The following is a 6728-nucleotide window of genomic DNA, read 5'->3' as shown; positions in this document are numbered from 1 at the left end:
AAGTGAGGTGGCTCTTTTAGTAGTTTGATGGGATTAATTTTTTTCAAAGAAAGTGGAACTGAAGGAAAAAAGAAATACAGTGAAGGACCTATCATAGCAAGGCAAATTAGTTGTTCAGTCCCCAATTCAGAGGAAGCATTTCGGCATATGCTTGAGTCTCACTGGGGACTTGCCTCAATGAAGCTTATGCTCTCTTGACTAAAGACTGAGTTTAAGCAATTATTTACCCTTTGCATAGTGAAATTTGTGGAAAGAGATATATCATCTTTTATTAAGCCAGCGGTTTGTAAGGCACATCAGCACGTCCTTTGTCTTAGGAAATGCCAGCTGAAGTCAGCTGAAAATTAGCGTTGCTTTAAGTTAAACAAACTTAGGAGTGTTCCCAGGATTTTGTTGAACTGAGGGGCAGAGATATTAATAATTAAATGGGCTACATGAAGAGGCTTCCTGTGGGAGGGAAGGATTTGATTCAGTGACCCAGTCCTAAATTCCATTTGCTGAGGCAAAAACATCATAAAGGGGGAGAAAAAAGAGAGAAAGTTTGTTGCAGTCCTGCGCTTTATGCTTTCTTCCAACTCAGTGAAAATGTGGCATCTCTTTTTAGCGTCATTTTCTTAGGAAACAGAGCCAGTGCAGTCTGTCTGTGGTGCTCAGTGACTTTGGATCTGGTGGCTGATTTCTTCCAGATGGGATGGAGATTTTGGAGGAAAGCGAGTTCCTGGGAGTTCTACGGGATGAGGTGCCTGCATAAAGGCGACTACCATTGCACTGGCATCGACCTTTTGTACAGGCAAGAGGCTTATCTGTGCTGATGCAAAATCTGATCATTGTATCTACCTCTGCCTGCCTGACAGGGAGAAATTCTCAAAAGAGAGTGCTTAGAAGCAACATTTGCCATCAAGTAGTTTAAGTGCATGCATTGCTTTTTAAAAACCCAGCTCTTTGGCACTGCAAGTCGCTTCCCCTCAGCACGCCATCTTGACGAAGGTAACTTGTTTTCCTTATAAACCTGGTCCTAGAGCATCCAACCATCCCTGAGGTACTAACAACCTATGTTGCAGCAGCCCTACCCAAGGGGAGGGATGCATTACCGCTCTTATGATCAGACTAAAGGAGTGAACAAAGGTGCATGGAGATATCAGCAGAACACAGGCATCCATAGCAGAAGGCAAAGGCTTTAACCACGGGGGCTTTTCTTTGTTTCCTCCCTTCAAAAAGCAAAGAGTTTGGAGGAAAGAACATAAAGAAAAAGAAAGGAGGGAGCATGGAAGCCAGCGATGCCTGGTCCCTGCTTTGCAGGCGATCTCGGCATCCTTTGCAGGGCCGGTCTGGCGGGGCTGTGGAGAGGAGTTCCTCTCATGTCCCGTCTACAGTAGGCAGCACTGATATGCTTAAATTATGATCTTGCAATTAAAAACTGTATTAAAATATTCTGCTGGTTCTGGAGTGGGAAGCTGTAGTAAATCAGATAGCTACATGGAGACTCTTAGACAAGTTACGAATTATTCATAACCAATTATGTAAATTCCTCTGGAGCTGTAATAGTAAAAAACATCCCAGAGCCCTGTACAAAAAGTGGGTTGGTTTGGTTACCCCCAGAGAAGGAGAAGCACTATTATTGTTTAAGTCTAGTCTGTAAATGTGTTAATGGACCCACTCTGAAGTATCTGAGGGGAGAAAGAACAGACGCAACCTATTAACTGTCCATGTCCTAGTAATCATCGAATAAATTGACTTTTATTGTATCCAAAAGTAAGAAATCTTCTGGGATAAAAAACCTTTTGCTGCTTGGCTGCTGATAATTGGAATCAACAACTCGAGGAATTAAGGAGTCTAGATCAGCTACATGCTTTTAAAATGATTTGTAGCTGACGTATTGCCAGTTATGCACTCTATGGGCTAATCTCTAATTGTATTTTCATGTATGGCTCTGGACTGAGTGGGTGATTTATTTGACACGCGGTTTGATCTACTCATCGCCAGCCCTTTGCGTACAGGATTTGCCACTCCAGATCGAGCTCTTTGTCCAACAAGCCCAATACTCTGCCTCTGTTGGTGCCTAGAGTCGTGCTTTCGTGCCGGCACCCTTTGCCGATGCAGAGGGGTCGCTCACCGTGGCAAACGCAGGTCGTGGGCTCAGTCCCTGGTGGCCCCGGGCCTGTCGTCACTGTCGAGGTTCAGACGCTCCTGCTTGTAAACCACAGAGACCGGAGACGCTTTCTGAAGCCTCCTCAGAGCCGCGAAGGTGTTGTCTTTCTCAGCTGCCTCAAGGCAGAAGCCAACTGTAGGAAGACCCTCTGGTTTTGAAGGAACCAGGGTGGTTCAGGCACTGTCCCAGAGGCCAGGAAACTGTTAGCTAGCTCTGCTGTGGGAGATATTGAATCAGTTACTCTATCTCTCTGAACTTGTTTCCACCCACTCCTTCTCTTGCATAATGAGACGGTAAGCTCTGCAGGCCAAGGACCATCTTTTTATAATCTGTTTTGGGTAACACCTAGCACAATGGTGTGCCAGCCTAACCCGAGGCCTGCAGGCACCGCTTGCTCGCAGATAATTAGTATTTTTTTAGGCACCACTGCAGTACAAATAACCAGGGTGTTTTGTTGTTGTTGTTGTTTATTCTCGGCCAAATCCTGCTCGCCAGCCGAAGGCGGGCAGCGAGCGAAGGTGCCGCCGATGGAGAGCGGACGTCGCGGCACGGGCTGAGTTTAGAGAAGAGCAGAACTCGTGGTGAAGATGGGAAGGGCTCGGCAGACCTCTGCTTTACTCCTAGCCCGACCACAGGTGCCGGAGTCGCTTTTAGCTAGCCGCTTCGTTACTTTTCACCAGTTTCCTTTCTATGAAAAGCGCAATTAACAACCAGACCCTTTATAAAGGGCCTTGAGGGCTTTGGCTGGAGACGATGAGTTTCGACAGAAATAGTAAGAAATGCGATACGGCGAGTTCTCTTTAATTCCTCCCTACGCTTCCATAGACAAGAGGATGTTCTTACGGCGCTTCCATAACATGCTGTGCCTCAGCAAAAGCAGGGAGAAAAAAGTTCAAGGGCCAAAGCGTGTGTGTGTTCATCTGACCAGCCGTGTGTGCATGTGTTCACATGCGTGAGAAATGCCTTTGTTTTTTTTAAAAAAAAATATTCACAGAACTGTTCTTTGTTTCCCTAATCTGACTGTAGATGGTTTCCTCTTTGCATGCCCACTCTGTAATTCCCCCAGTAGACATCTGTCAGGAATACACAAAAACTAGCACAGCTTTGATGCAACAACAGAATCCTGGAAACTAATCAAGAAAAAAAAAATAATAGAAAAAGAAATGCCCTTGTAAAACTGGGTCTGTAATTATTATGGGAGCCAAGATATCGAGATAATAAGGAGACAGCCCTAAATAACTTGGGGGAATTACAGAAGGTAATAATGTGCTGCACCACTGCCAGACGGAGTTACACAGACAGAGCGACTATGGGTTTTGGCCGGGGTTCTACATTGTGTTCAGGCTGCTCCGTCGCTGGGATCGGCGATTCCTCGCCTCCCCTTGTGCTCAGCCTGGCCGGGCTCCAGTGCTGCCTCTCCCCTGAGACCTAAAAAAGGGGCTCTCGCAGGGTGGTCTGAAACCTGTTGCGATTTCAGGCATCAGCTTTTCCTCCCTACGTCTGCTTGGCTGCGGCGTCTCGTCCCCGCGAGGCGATCCTGCTCCATGCCAGCAAAGCTGCCTCCGCTGCACAAACCTCAGCAGTTGCCCCCCTGCGATGTGATACCGGCGTGGTACCCGCAGATTCAAAGCAGGGTTACCCCCTCCTAAAAAAATAAAAAAAATAAGCAAAATTGTTGCTGTCTCTGAGGGAGAGGAGCATCCGCTCGACTTCGCTAGTTACGGTGAACTGCTGCACACAAGCTCGTATCGTCCGACAGGAATCTCTGTGCCAGAAATGTCCCCGTAGGCTCAGAAAACAGATGGCGTGGGAGCGGGCTCATCAGAAGTGGTTGCCCTGTCGCGTTTGTGTGTTGCCACCTCAGTCAGGGCAGCAGGAGCCGGGGAACCAAGCCCGCCCGCGCAGCAGAGGTGCCGGTGCTGCTGCAGCCAGCCTGCTCCCAGTACCGGAGCGAGCTTGTTGAGAGCTGGCATGGACATCTCCACGCTGCGGTGCAGACATATCCTTTGGGTGTAATAACAATAGAAAGATGAGATATGTAGTTTTCAGAGGTTTTGGAGCAATAGGGTGTTAAGATAATACAGGCAATCAAGCTCAAAATATATCTGGTGGTGGTTTCTAACCGTGCTGGTATTTCTCCTCGGGGTTCAGTGTGTTAGAAGAGACCAAGGGCATGTTTTAAAGTATGAGAACCCACAACCGGGAGTAAAGATTTCCAAGGATCTCAGCACTCATTTAGGCAAAGAAAAATCAGCCTGTGGTACAAAGGTGCTCTGCGAACTGCAGGCTGAACTCTTCTGGAAATTCAGCTTTTAAGTGCCGTCCATTTACTATTCAGCAAGACAAGATCTTTGCAACCTTTTCAGCAAAGCAAATGCTATTTAAAGACACAAATGCACACTTATATTATTAAACTTTCTGTTTGGTGAGGGTGTTCTACTCTGGGATGGGGACGTAGAGCTGTTATCTCCACGGGCTGACTTCAGTCCTCAAAACTGAATCTTAAACAGCAACCTCTTCACTTTTCCACTTAGTCTTGGAGATGCACTAAAATACTCTGTGCCTTCCTTAAACAGAAGAAAAAAACCATGAGTTTCAGATGTGTGAGCACTGGAAACCCCAGTAAAGCTGAAGAGTCGCCCTGTATAGCAGCACTTTCCAGGGACACTTATTACCTCTCCTCTAGTGCCCTAGTACTCAGTAATTGTAGGAGCATAGCGTGCTACTGCTAAGTGTTTTTAAATTAGGGTTTTAAAACTTCTCCTGTGGCTACCCCTTGTTGATTTCAAATCTGGTCTGGTTTGGTTTTTGGGTTTTTTTCTGTCCCTACCAAGATGCAGAGTTTTGGCTCCAGCACCCTCATCAGTTGTAATTACTGTGCCCTTTTATATGGAAAATGTGATCAACTTCAGCTTGTCTGAGCTGCTTCATCCCTCTGCACCTGTGGCTATGGAGGGAACGGCTCATGCTGGAAATTCTGACTCTATCTAAATGGCAACTATTAATCTTAGGAACTGCATTAAAAAAATATCTCCTTTTTTTTATTAGTGCTATTAAGAGAAGCCTTACTCTTGACGACCTGCTAATCGCTTGTCATGTTAATTTCAATGTAAAGCATAAAACCCCATCTTGAGTTTTGATTCAAAAATCATGTGTTTTTAAAGACATAGGAATATAGCTGATGAATGAAATGTGATTGCTGAGGGTAAATATGGCTGGGGTAAATCCCTTCACTCCCTGCTCTCTTTCAATCATATTTAATTCCCACAAACAAAAAAAATGGTAATAAGATATCCTTATGCGTTTTTGCATTTCACAAATGGCCTTTGCAACTCGAGAGTTCAGGGTGAACTCGATGGAGGTGTTAGAATCATAGAATCATAGGATTGTCAGGGTTGGAAGGGACCTTAAAGCTCCCCTGGTTCCAAAACCCCGCCATGGGCAGGGACATCCCCACTAGATCAGGCTGCCCAGAGCCCCATCCAGCCTGGCCTGAAAAACTCCCAGGGATGGGGCTGCCACCCCCTCTCTGGGCACCCTGTGCCAGGGTCTCCCCACCCTCAGGGGGAAGAACTTCTTCCTCACATCCCACCTGAACCGACCCATCTCTGGCTTCAATCCATTCCCTCTAGTCCTGTCCCTGCCCGACACCCTCACAAGCCCCTCCCCAGCTTTCTTGTAGCCCCCTTGAGATACACAACTGTCAGGAGCATCAGCCGACTCTGCCTGGGTCCTGCCTCTTGCTGCAGTTCACACCAGGGTTTTGATTCTTCTGTGGCTTCAGGTTCAACAAGAATTTCTCCGGAGGAGGCCAGGAGGAGCAGCTCTGAAGGTGTGTCCTTTTAAAAAGGCCGTTTCAGCAGCTTCTTGTGGTACTTCTTGTGGTACTTCAAATAAATGGAAGGTAAAGAGACCAAAGTTCACAGTTCACACATACACAGGAAGAGAGAGAACAGGAACGGTTCCGAGTTCTGCAGCACGTGATCCCTGGCCTAAGACCCATGCTCAGACAAAACCTGGCCAAGCAAGGGGGTTGGAACTAGGTGATCTTCAAGCTCCCTCCCAACCTGGCAATTCTATCATTCTACGTCCACGAGCAGCGCTCACATCACTGCACCTTGTTTCACTTCCCGCTGCCCTGACGGCATCTGTGCAGCCCTCCCAGAGCCCTGCAAACACCCCCTGTTTGCCAGCACCAGAAATCCGCTTGCACGGAGGCGAGGTGGGGCACAAATGCTCCTTTTGCAAGAACAAGCTTTGGCTCTCCACCGATGCTGCCTGGGTGGCCCCGTAACCACCGGCTCTCATCATTAGCAACAATTGCTGGGTCCCAGATTTAGCCCTGTCACCACAAACCCTCTCTTTTGCTCAAGAGATCTCCAGCTTTAGCAAGTGGCAACTCCCTTAATTACACATTTCTAGCTCCTCCACCCCAGCTCCTGCACTTTGGGCTGGGGGAAGGGAAAAAGAGCAAAAAGAAGGAGTCAAAGGGGGGGAAGTTAAATATTGAAGTACCTGGGCGCAGGGAGCGCTGCAGTCCCTCTGACTGGCTCTAGCACAGCTCTATGCTCTGCAACAC

This window comes from Apaloderma vittatum, unplaced genomic scaffold, assembly GCF_000703405.1.
Source record: "Apaloderma vittatum isolate BGI_N311 unplaced genomic scaffold, ASM70340v1 scaffold34833, whole genome shotgun sequence".
Taxonomy (NCBI): domain Eukaryota; kingdom Metazoa; phylum Chordata; class Aves; order Trogoniformes; family Trogonidae; genus Apaloderma; species Apaloderma vittatum.
The sequence above is the reverse complement of the archived record's forward strand: the minus strand, read 5'-3'. Positions refer to the sequence as shown.